Genomic DNA, 14,041 nt, shown 5'->3' on the forward strand with positions numbered 1-14,041 from the left:
TGTGCATGTGAATTTGTCAGAGTAGAGAGAGATGTAAAAGTGGACATATTTGTACTAGAAACTGGAAAATTAGCCAAAGAAAAGAAAATGTCATTCTTCTTGCCTGCAAACTCCAATTGTCTTTTTCCAAGCACTTCTCACAAGCTGGTTTACCATATTACCCTCCTGTAGATTTCCCTTTTTTTTGGCCCTTGGGAGGTGGCAAGGACTATGAGCCCACACTTAGCAGACTTTTAATATCATCATTAGAGACAACAACAGCATTTAAAAATAAAGAAAGCAATAATTCAACAATGATGCAGAATGAATTAATTTTTGCTTGATGAGTAATGAATGATAGCTTTTAATAATGCCAACTTGTAAAAGCAGTAGTGATTTAAATCCAAATAAAAGAAAAAACGATTTATTATATATCAGTCACTACGTACTCTTATATTCTATATTTATAATTTTTTTATAAGATATAGGAATTTCTTTATAGGATATAGAAATATTTTTTATAGAATGTGAGATGTGGAATGATGAATAGTAACTGATGAAAAGAATTTTTCAAAAAGCTGTTAAATAGACAGATATTGTAACATAGCATGCATATGGTTGGCCAATTCACATCTTTCATATATTCTTAGTTCAGATGGCCTTAACAAAACTGAAATTCATAGACAATCACCAAAGAAAAAGTAAAAATCAGACTGAAACAATACACCACATATTGATGGGAGTGACTAGATGGTTAGGAAGATGGGATAGAGAAAGGAAAATTAAAAATTATTTTTTAATTATTTGATGTTACCTAATTTTTATAGTTTTTTTTATATCACATAAAGATATGATAAAATGATAATTATTAAAAAAATATCATTTTTTTTTTCCAAAATATTCATGAGAAAATGCTACTAATATTTCGGTTTTATTGATCATGCAAGTCACGTAAGAAAAAAATTGGGGTTGGGGATTTTATGTTATTTTGATTAAGAAAACAATAGAGCTAGCAACTCTTTTACTAGCCTGGTTTGGATAGTGAATTGAGATAAGATGAAATGAGTTGAGATGGATTGTAAATAGTACTGAGATATTTGAGTTGACATATTTTTAATATTATTTTTATTTTAAAATTTGAAAAAATTGTATTATTTTTTATGTTTTGTTTAAAAATTTTAAAAAAATTATAATAATTAAGTAATGATTAAATAAAAAAATTAAATATTTAAAATTAAACAGTATTTATATTTGTCATGTTTAGATATTGATCAGATAAAATATAATGAGATAAGATATCCAAACTAGGTTAGTGCCATGAGATGAACCCTGGTGTGAACCTGTTGAATTTGAAGCAATAGATATCATCTCCCATTACTTGTAATTTGGTCCAATAAAGTAACTGTTTCCTATAAGAATATATATAAACTTGTAGGGGACAGAGGAATAAATGTTAGCCTGCCTATAATAAACAATATCAGCAACACTACACACATCAAAAATTTATTCTAAATGTGTGTCTCGAAAAGTACATTTTATTTTATTTTTTGTATATTTTTTTAATTATCATAAATATTAAAAAAATAAAAAAAATTCATAATATCATTAAAAAAATATTTTTTTAATCACTAAAAAATAAAAAAAAATAAAAAAAAAGTTTTAAAGGTGCGTTTCTCCAGGATTATAAGCTACAAAAATTAAGTATCAAGTAATTACTAATTAGGAGGTACAATGGGGGAACGTGGCAGAGCAATGAAGATTTATTTAAAATAAAGAATTATTTTAGCAAAGCAATAAAGAAAGTTTACAATCATAGAACTAAAACGTGTGAAGTGGTTAGTTTGCATGTCAAGTACTCTTACATAAGCAATAGATCAATTAGCCATTAAATATTGCTTTATTTGGTCGATTGGTTAATGCTTAAAAATTTTAGTTGAGATTCTCTTCAATTATTTTGTTGAAGTTGATAATTCAATATCAAGACAAGTAAAAAATAAAAATAAAAAAAAACGATTTATTAAAGTTTTATCGGAACTCAAAAGGTTAATTTAAATAGAAAAGATAAGACACTGAAATTAATTTTATAGTATTTATCAAATAATTAATATTGCTTAAAAGATTTGCACATATATTCTACATATAATCGTAAAATACGTAAATATTACGTAATCATTTTGAAAAAGAGTAGGGTCTACTATTAAAAAATTATTTTTTTTATATGAGTCTCATATTTTATTTATTTTTTTCAAAGATTTTAAGAGATATTGATATAGAGAAATGAGTACAAAAATAAATAATATTATAAGATTTACACTATATATATATATATATAAATTCAACCAAAATTAAATAATTCAATTCAGTCAAAATACGCTTGGGAAGAATATGTGTATTAGCGATAACTTCGATCTCTTGATTATAATTGGCTCTAATAGTTTAAACGAATTAGTTGAATCCTATTAAAAAAAATTATAATTAAAGTTGAACAAACCACTACATGGACGCCATCACTCCCAAGACCCCCAAAATGTCCTAAGCTATATAGATAATGATAATCGTCAAAGACAAATTATGAGAAAAATATTAAATATGAGTACGTACTTTACGATATGATATTAAAAATATAATAACGTTATATATTACGCTTTCATCTCACTATATATATATATATATATATATATATATAAATACACAATAAAATCATAAAAAAAGTTATAATATAGAAAGCCAAATGCAGTGTCAGATTCCTCTAGCACATGACTCCCCCCACCTTCTAATTTGTCAAGTTCTGTCTGTATCCTAATTCCTAGTCTTTATTCTCCAAGGCTAGCAACTCCTTATTTTTAGTTGAATTTAAATTTGAGTTGTTTTAAGTTTGAATTCTTATTATGAATTAAAAAAATAATATTTACAGTCGTAAAGTGTGTAAATATTGTACAATCTGTTTGAAAAAGAGTGAGTAATATGGGATCTATTTTAAGAAAAATTAATTTTTTTAATAGTAGATTCTACTATTTTTTAAAATGGTTGCACGATACTTATTCAGTACATGACTAGATCTAACAATATTCTTTTAATTAGGTTCGTATCAAGTTCGTAGGTTGTAATAAAATTAAATTACCAGCTTGAAATATCACAAGTTGGGATTAGGTTCGAAGTGTATTAATTTCGATCGAAATTGTTTAATTAAAAAAATTGATGTGTGGCACATTAATGCAACGTAATAATTATTTATTAATTTCTTTTTATCTATCTAGAGATTAACGAATATATCTAATATTAAGAATTTTAAAATTAAAAAATACCAATATTTAAAAATTAAATATTATGAAGTTGATTTGTAAAAATATATAAACTCAAATAATAATATTATTATAAAGAAAATGTTAATTTTTCCGCTGGAAGCTTCCGTCAGGATTTCTTTTATTATTATCTTTTTACTTAGTAATTAAGAAATTATTTTTTTAATGGCGTTATAAATTTTTTAATTTTTTAAAAAATATTAAAAAAATATATGTAAAAAAAAAATAAAAATAAAAAAATCCAAAATATATTAACGGAAGTTCCAACGAGAGCTCGTAGAGCCACCCATACTATAACTATCACTCGTTTTAGGTAACATCGACATTTTCTTTTACCCATAATGCTGTGGATTCATTAAAAAAGCCTCAGGAGTTGTCATGTCATGATGATTGAAGGAGAGAATTCCTCGCCAACTCGATGCATGATCTAAATGAATTTAGATTCACGATTTCCCTGAGCAGGTAAGAGATCTACACGTTAACATGGCTGGTACTAAAAGGATTCCTTCTTTGAGACTACTAATCGGTTTGGATATTCAGTTATATGAATTCAGTTTTTTATAAATAATAATAAAGTGAATTTTATGGTATTCATCTAAGATAAATTTAGATGTGTTTGATTGTTAAAATAAATTTAAATATATTTATAAAAAATTAAAAAAAAGTTGTGGGTCCCGTATATAAAGAGGTGTTGAGTTGAAAAATATTATAGGTTTCACGTGTAAAGAAGTTTTGAATTAAAATGAGTTTAATGATTTGAATATTTAGATATTAGACTCAGTTTAAAATTAGACTGAATTAAGATTAACTCGGTTGAATCCAAATTCCAAATAGAACCTAAACCTACCAATTTACCATACGACATACGTTATGATTCTTCAACTTCTGCTCCATCTTATAGTCTTTTCACGCGTGAATCTCACATCTTAGTACTGTCTCCTGCATTATTGGGAAGTCGTCCAAGATCATACATCGTACGTCTTGGATATTTATTTAGATTAGGATAAGGAAATTTTGTTCAGCCACCTCATGTGTTGTGTTATATATATACATATATATATATATATATATATATATGTACCATTTGGATATAAGACCTTGCGTATCTTTTAGCAATAGCTCTATTGTGGTGCGAGTTTTTTTAGCGATAGCCCCTTCTATTACAATTTTTGTCTATCACCATTGTTAATGCGTAACATTGCTCAACAGGCCGGAACATAGAAAAGAGTTATCCCTAATCCACGGAAGTGATTTGAGCCACGATGGATATGATCAAAAAGTCCACATTGATGACTATATAATCATATGTATAGTATATTTTGCCTCCAAACGATCTGTTGACGTAGACTTTTACGTTAAATCACGTAAATTTGTGTCTATCCCTTAATTTATTTATTATTATTTATTTATTATATATTCTCATATATATATATATATATATATATATGTACGAGTACCATTTCGATGGCTTGCTTCTGGATATACATATGGCTTGCTTCTCTATATACATATGATTATATAAAGGATCTGGAAAATTGAAGAAGATGGCTTGTTTTTGGATAGAGGAGCCTTTAGGAGTCATTATGCATAATGAATTCTTGCCAAATTTGAGGAGACTCATTTTCTCTTTAGATGTCTCTTTCCTTTCTTAGAGTAATTAAGTTACACTTGTCTTATGAGATCCTTTCTTTTTTTATAGTCAACTTATTGTATTTCTGGGCTTGATTTTTGGATAGATTTGGGGGGTAAGATGAGAATTTAGTGTTTAAAATATTATGTTTTAGTATTATTATTGTTTTAGGATTTAAAAAAGTTGATTGTTTATTATATTTTGTATGGAGATTTAAAAAATGTGTAATAATGAGATGAGATGAGAATTTTGTGTCTCATCCCACCCCCAAACCTGCCCACCTTATTCTTGGGCTTGATTCCAACTATTGACTTTACCCCAACAACCATTAATGGTAACACTTGGCCCAATCAAAGATGATCACATCTCAATTCAATTCTCAAAATTAAAAAATTTAACAAATGTTTTTAAAAATAAGAAATATCTTTTTAAAATAATAAATTATTTTGATATCTTTTTTGAAAAAAAAAAAAACCTTATATTAAACTAATCATACCATCGGCTGAAATGGAAATCCTAACTTTTAACTACCAAGGCCTAATCTAGCCACCCGCATGATGGTCATATCTTAGCCAATGCAAGTGGCCGTGATTGGTGCCAATATAATATATTGGGGAAGTTGGATTCGATCTTTGGTTCTCTTAGTGAGAAATCAAGGTAGTGTCAATTGATCCAAAAGATATTAATACATTTACTCTTATATCATATGGCCAAAAAGAGTACATATACAAAACGGACCTTAGATTAATGTATAGAGCATGCATTTATGCATAAGATCTGCAAAAGGTGACAGTGATATATATATACATTGAGACAGAATTAGGAAGATTGAGAGGGAAAGGAATGAAACCCCACATCCATTATATAAAAGGGAGGGAAATCACATGTGGTATGTATCAAGAACACTAATAGGCAAGGCCAACTAACCTATCCCAATCATCCTAACCCATGTTCCATGTAACACTAACATCACTCATTCTCCCCCTCCTTGATTGGCGCATTATGCCTTACTTTTAATTCCCCCAAAATAAAAACAAAACAAAACAAAAACAGCTCTTCCCCACCAATGCTCATGATCATGATCATGTGCATAGACGACACTTAAGATAAGTTGCATGGGAGGGTTTAAATAATTACAATAAAAAGTTGTGGATGATCAAACCCTAAAAGTTTTTCCAATCGATAACGTATACGTACATTAAAGGTCATAATGAGAGAGAGTAGCTTAAAACCTAGCTGGTGAGAATCATTAAACAAAAAAAATTAAGAAAATTACAAAAGTGGATAGTACGGATCGTATAAATAATAAATAATAAAATAAATAAATTTGATTGTAAAAAAAGTAATATGTAATTTTTTCATGACTGTTGGTTCTGTTTCGATACAGAAATACTCTCAACTCATCTCATCTCATCATTATAACTTTTTTAAATTCTCACATAAAATATAATAAACAATTCAATTTTTTTAAATCTCAAAATAATCATAATAATATTAGAAAATAATATTCTAATAATATTTTATTCAATTCCTACAAAATTATCTCATTTGATCTCATCTCATTATCCGGACTCAACTTATAGTATACTTTTTTCCTTTTGAACAAAAGCCTTTAATTTTCATTGGAGTAAGAATCAACAATACCAGAGTTTGTCATTAATTCAGTACAAATTAAGCTAAGTATAGAGCTTTGTCCTTCTTCAATCCAAAAGTGTTCTGATCCATGATTTTTCAGAGCCAGCTTTGCAAGCTGATTTGCTACTTGATTCCCCTCTCTGTAGACAAAAGTTGGTTGACCTGCATGCTGATTTGTTCTTGAAACTTGATAACTCTCTTCAGGTCTTCTATGATTTGTCCATACCATGCTAGATTTCAGCACAGTGCTTTGATTGCCACTATAGTAATTAACCTAGTTTTCAATCCCGTTCTGTTTTAGCTATTTCAGCCAGAATTTTCAATTCCAGTGTGGTATATCTCATCCTTCTGTTTCGTTCCAAATTTCGGCCTGGTTTGGTCATTCCTTTCAAACTCCAGCTATTCTGGCCAAAACTGACATTTGAGATCCTATTTTGTTCCTAACTATTTAATGGCAGTTTTGTAATTTTTTTAAGTTTGGATGACATTTTTGTAAACTTTAAATCTATATGGTATTTAATTAGTTCTCTCTCTTTTAAATATCATTATTTTTTATGATTTCTCTGTTTTTTTTTTTTTTTTATCATCTCAACTCAATTTTGTAATTTTTTTTAACATTATCTTTTAAAAATAATATCTATACTTTTTTAATGTTTTCGTATACTCATTTTATAAATGGTCAATTCTTTTATATAGACACATATATACATGATGCACACTTACATATACATATATTTATTCTATTAATTATCATTTTATATATACATAAATATATATATACATATATACATAAGTATATATATAGTTAATACCGAAACACACTAATACTGAAAATTATATTAAAAAATTATATTTAGACAACTTTTTAACTTTATCTATTCAATTTTACAAACTCCGATACAATACTTATTTTAAAATATATTTTATTTTTAACTTTTTTTTTCTCCTTTATCAAAATCGAATAAAATATCTTCACATAATTAATTTCATTATTATTCACAAAATTCTAAAACAGTCATGAGCATACAAGAGCTAGCTTGTCCACACCCTACCAAAGTCACATAAACATATAAGAATCCAATTCCAAGAAAGAAAAGTAGGGGCCAAAATAGACAAACGACCTACCGAGAAAAATAAGTCTATCAACTTGTCCACTATATCTCGAACAGAATCATCCCTTACCTAAGACCCTTGCACGTTCGAGGGTTGAGATGGAGTGGGGCATGCCTTGCCCTCAGGAAGGGGCACTGAGCCATGGAAAGATCCGAGAAGACAATGGTTAGAGGGACATGCACACGGGGGCGAGGATGGACCCTCAAGGTCGCCTGCCCCTCCCTCATCGACGGGCGGGGAAGAACCTACTATAGCGAAGTTGACCGTTGAGGACTACCCCTCACCTCTCCCCTTGACGCGGAAAGAGTTTGCCACATTCTCATCCTCCTAAACAGGGGAAGATGACACTACCTCCTATGTGATGATGGGCGAAGAAGGTCATTCCTCGCCCCCCAAAGAGGCACTAAATAGTGAAGAAGGATATAAAACCTGACCCCCACTCGACTCCAGGTCGTTAGGGAGCATGGTAGTCACATCACCTAAGATGGTCAAGGGAATGGAGCCCAGGGTAGGCTCCCTTTTCCTTACCTCTTCTTGAGAGGCAAGCTTGGCCTGTGGCTCACCATATATTTCTAACTTAGGCATTGTAGGTGCATCATACACATCGGACCACCATCTTTCCTTATCACAGGTTAACGATCGAGCTCTGCTGGTGGTGAAACTAGTCCAAAACAAAGACCATGGGTTTCTTTATATTTCTTACGTGTTAGATAAGTCTACAATAAAAATCGCATGGCAGTTATTGGGAATAAAAAGAGTATGGAGACCCACCCATGAGAGGATAATGGCTCATGAGTAAGGAAGTAGGAGACAAAACCTACCATTAGGTTAAGACTAAAGCTAATAGCCTGACATGCAAAAATGTGAAAGTGACAGTAAAGAAAGTGAGATTCGGCTAAAAAGAGACAATTCTAAACGAGGAGACTTCTACATACTTGGGGGTTCTCCCTTTTCACTTCCAGACTTCTACACATATGGCATCTTCTCCAACTTTTCCTTAACCTCTATTTTCACTGTTCTACTGGAGCAAGATGAGGTTACGAGAGATTATAAAATCACTAAATATAGTAAATTTCTCTCTCAAAAGACCAATAGATATATGTCTTAGTGTCGAACCACGTAAATCTGAATCTTTCTCTTTATTTATATTTCTTGCATTTTATTTATGAGAAATGATAGTTGCAGTCATGAGTATACAAACGCTGTGTAATCACTTTGAAAAAGGTGAATAAATATAGGACCCACGTGAAAAAATAATAATTTTTTAATAGTAGACCTCACTCTTTTCAAAGCGATTATACGACGTTTGTGCACTTTACGACTGAATATAGTATTACTCTTTATTTATTGTTTAATCCATTCATGAGCATCTAAGTATCGAATCGTTGTCCAAGCACCTCTATGGGCCATTCAACCGTATTGTTAACTTCTGACGTTGACAAAAAATTGCATCAACACATTATATTAGATACATTATTTTTCATTTAATGAATTTTAAACGTTGCGATATGATGTATGCTAGGAGCGTGTAGGACAAGCAGTCGAGCAAACATTTGCAAAGTAGGCTGCTACACATACGCAAAGCATGTAGTGGTTTTGTGTATAGAGTGAATTTTGTGCAAGGACTGCCAAGTACGTTTTATTGCTGGAGGATATGTTAGTATTTCTAGTGTTTAGGGTGCAAATGAGTTTGTTTACATGTTTTTATAAAAGAAATTGGAGTTATGTAGCTCTTAGGCCTGCACACCGCCCAACCCGAGCTGTTTTTTGCCCCGACCCGACCCGACTGCATGCCATGTCCAAACCAACCCTACCCATAATGTTCGGGTTGGATCAAAACCGAATATGTGTGCTACAAAGATTAGGGGTGCTACTCGTCCCGCATGGGGCTGGGGGTCGGGTTTTCACTCCCGTCCCCTGCCCTGGGGATGCGGGGTGCGGGGCGGATTTTGAATCTGCCCCAACTCTTTTCACTTAAAAAAAAATACTACATTTATTTGATTTAAAAATTATTTATAAATGTAAAAGTAATTAAAAATACATTTTTAGATCCAAATTATAAATTTAAATTTTGTAAATATAACTATAATTTAAAAACTACGCAATTTTTAAATTTGTTAGTGTATATTTTGTGTAAATTGTAGTGTATTAATTTTTAAAATATGTAGTTTTTAAATTTGTCAATGCATATTTTGTGAACAAGTCTAACAAATTGTAATATATATTTATATATATACAATTTGTAATATATATATATATATTTATGTTTATATATATGTATATAATATATATATATATATAATGGGGGCAGGGCGGGGTTGGGCACTCCCCGCCACCTGCCCCCGCTAGGGGCCCTAGATGCTGGGCGGGGCCCCGCTGTCCACCCCTAACGAAGATATTTAGCCTTGGGAAAGAGAATATTGTTAGTCACTTTTGAGCTTCTGGCCTTGGGAAAGAGAAGATAGAAAGAGAATGACAAATGGTGGGCATTACGGGTCAAATGAAGAGCAAAGTGGAGGAGGCGAAGTTGAGGAAGAAGAACAAGGAGCTGGAGAGGGAGTTGAGGAAGAGCCAGGAGAGGGAGGAGTAGATGCTTGGGAGAGGCTCAGAGGCGGTGAGGAGGCAGAGGAGAGGCTTTGTTCTCAGCTCGAGGCAGAGTCCGTCCACCGGGCCCGTGAGTACAACGCTCGTCTTCTCTCCCTCTTCGATCAGCTCTCCTGTGCCACCCACCAATCCGCCTCAGCTTGTTAGCATCGACGCGACGCCCATCCTTTTCCATCTTTCTGTGCATTTGAGTCACTTAGCTGGTTTGGGTTGGTTGGCTCAACTAATAAAAGCTACTTTCTTTTTCAGAAATGGATCTGTGTTTTTACGCTTTCGTTTAGAAATTCCTAGAGTGGGTCACTACATTTCGTTTCTGCACAATGGCCAGTTGGCTGCCCTAGGGTTTTTAAGAGTGAACACTTGAAAAATCTTAAGAGTCGGTTTGCCCCGTCATTTCTCGGGTCTAACCCGATACTGAAGACAAATTGTATTTTGTTGGACGGATCTTATCAGGTGAGACGGGTTGCTCGGTCTAACGGGTTTTTTGCACAGCCCTAGTAGCTCTTGCAGTGCAGAAATCAAGTTGGTCCCTCGTAAAGATTAAAGCCAAGTTTAAAATGGGGAAGGTTTTGTGAGTATCTAAATTAATTTTAATGATTTACTTCTATAAGAAATTTAGAGGAGGTGGTTGCGCAATAAGAGTAGTTTCAAGAGTTATCCAAAATAGATTTTCATTTACGATGAATCATCCCTACTTTGTTTTGATAGAGGTACCTAGACCTAGAGTTAGCCGCTACCACCTCAAGAGTGTTCTGTCTGCCATCTCACATCGAAGGTATTTTGTTCTACATCTTGTCAACTCTTTGTTACCTCACCATGAATCAAATGTCTATTACTCGATGCACCCAACTACATTCATTGATGGAAGAGGGCCAAAACTATCATCAATAGAGATGAAAGAATTCCTAGCCTATCATGGATCTAAAATGAATTACAAGGCTCCTTTTAGATTGGACCTTGAGTTTTATTGGTCTTGGTAGCTCATATTCCCAATTGCATGTAACTTGCCTTTCTGTTTTATCGTGAGAGACCTTCAAAAGATATGATGTTGGGCAACAAGTAGTTTTTGAAACTTTTCTCAACATTTTCTTACTCTCATTCCAAACATATTTACAGAAACAATCCTAACAGTAACATTAATCAAAACTAGGGGTAAGTGTCGACTAGGTGCCGTTTGGATAGTGAGATAAGATGAAAGTTAAAAGTTGAATAAAATATTGTTAGAATATTATTATTGTTTTGAGATTTGAAAAAATTAAATTGTTTGTTATATTTTGTGTGAAATTTTGAAAAAGTTATAATGATGAGATAAGATAAGATAAAACATTTTCACTATCGAAACAGGTCGGAGTCGGATTTCCCTAAATCCAACTCTGACTTGTGTAGGCTCCAATCTGATTCCAACTCCAACTTGTCGGAGCGGAGTCAGATTTTAGCTTTCAACTTTAGGCTTTTTTGAGATTCATATTTAGTCCATTTTCAAAAATAATTTTTTGTGGGCTTTCAAATATTAATTTTTCCAAACAATTAAAAACTAAAACTAAATCACTCACTGCTAATTTACTTCTATACTAATGTCTAACTATTTTTATACTAGACTTATACAATAATGTCTAATTATATGTTATCATACTCTAATATTACATATTATTTTAGTGTCTAATAATTATATGTTATCATACTATAGAATTACATATTATTTTGAGTGTCTAATTAATAAATTAGTATTATGTGTTATTAACTTATTATACTAGACTCATTAGTTATTTTTATAGCAATATTTAATTTATTTTTATATAAGATTTATAATATAGTGTCTACTTACATATTATTATATATTAATATTATATGTTATTATTCTACTGTCTAACTTATTTCTAACTTAATTATATACCAGACTTTCTAGTGTCTAATTATATATTATTATATTTCAGTAAATTAATATATATGTTATTAACTTATTACACTAGACTTATTTAAATACAAGTGTCTAACTTATTTCTATATTTGATTATGTATTGTAGTAATACTATGATTTTTACATATACTAAACTATCATTAGTCTATTTATATTATATTATAAGGATATTATTTATAATAATTAGCTCATATTAGTATCTTATTGAATTTAACTATATAACTATACTAGTATACATGATAAATATATAGATAAATATATATATTTTTATAACATATGTACAATATCAGAGTCAGAGAACAAAGTTGGAGTCGGAGTTAGTCCAGCTACACCTCCGACTTCGACTCTGATTCCAATTGATAATTTTAAAAAACAAATCTTACTCCAACTCCGACTCCAAGCAGAATGGAATGGAGTCGAATTTCTAATTTTTGCCCAGCCCTAATCAAAACACCTTATCTCCATTTTTATAACAAGCATAATTATGGGATTTAAAATCTAAAAAAACTTTCACAAAACTTAAAAAGAAAAAAAAAAATTACGCCACCTTTCTAAACTTGAATAAATAAAAAGAGCAGTGCTACCTAAAAGTCTCACACCTTATACACTCATTTAAAAACATGTCATTTTACATTTTTATCCTATTTTACTTACAAATATGTCTGGAATCATTTTCATTACATGGGTAAAAAAGTAAAATGACATGTTTTTAAATGAGTGTGCAGGGTGTAAAACTTATGTCTAAAATTTTTCAAATAGAAAATGTTCAAAAGTCTGGGATAAATACGAAAACAATCATTTTCAATATATTAGTTCCCTCTAATTTTAAAATTTGTACTCTTTATACTTTCAAACTTCGACCAAATTAGGTCTTTTATCTGTAGAATAACTCGGAAAAATTCCGTGTTAGTATTAATGATTATTCAGGATTTAGAAAATTAAAAAAAAAACAATATAGTTAATAATAAACTGATTTTATTAACAACATCTGCCGATTACATTTATAATTTTTATTTACTTTCCAAAATCTTAGCTATGCAGCACTACCAATAAATTATTTCAAAACTTTATTTTCCATTGTATACTCAGTTTTCTCATTACTCATTTTAATTGTGAAGATATAGAAAGTTTTTTTTTTTTTTTTGTAAAAAGAAAGATAATAGAAGTTATAATATCACGGTTGGCCCTTTGTTTTTTTTTTAAAAAAAAATTGTATTGTACTTACATACATATCTAAAACTGTATCTAGCATTACTCTAAATATTACGACATATATAATATACTTAGTTACAGATAATTATCGTATATACATGATGAGGACGTTGCTGGCTTTAAGAGACAATGAATGGATTGAATAAGGGAAAATTGATAGAATTTTTTTATTTTATCAAATGGGAGAAAAACCTAGCTAACACCTATTCAAACAGTTTTCTTTTTTTTTTAGTTAAATATCAAAACTTACTTTTTATTCCTTTTCTTTTGCTTTAAAATTTATTTTCATTATATATTTTCCAACTGGGTTCCTCGAATTGGTCTCAATTTATTTAACTTTTCCGATAACATGTGGTGTTTCTTTGCATTTTCAATTAGTGAAAATCTATTTAGAAATCTTATTTTTTATACAGCCAGCACATCGCTGATGTAGAATCTTTCCATATCAATTATGCTAAAAAATAATTGGTGGTTTAGTTTTTTTAAACTTATAATGGATCTCACTATAAGTAATGTGCTAACATACCGGCTTATGTGTAGCAAAATTCTTTCAATTATTATGCCACATGGATGGTGTATTGTAACGTCTCGAAAGAAATTCGATAGAAGAATCTCTTTAGACCTTACAAACTTCATGAAATCCTTAAT

The 14,041-nt window shown here is 30.6% G+C and overlaps 1 pseudogene; it reads left to right on the plus strand.

Moving 5' to 3' along the window:
• Positions 1-8,512: 8,512 nt before the first annotated feature.
• LOC108994172 lies at positions 8,513-10,410 on the plus strand (annotated as a pseudogene).
• Positions 10,411-14,041: the final 3,631 nt, after the last annotated feature.

The sequence above is a fragment of the Juglans regia genome, chromosome 2 (genome assembly GCF_001411555.2).
Source record: "Juglans regia cultivar Chandler chromosome 2, Walnut 2.0, whole genome shotgun sequence".
NCBI lineage: Eukaryota > Viridiplantae > Streptophyta > Magnoliopsida > Fagales > Juglandaceae > Juglans > Juglans regia.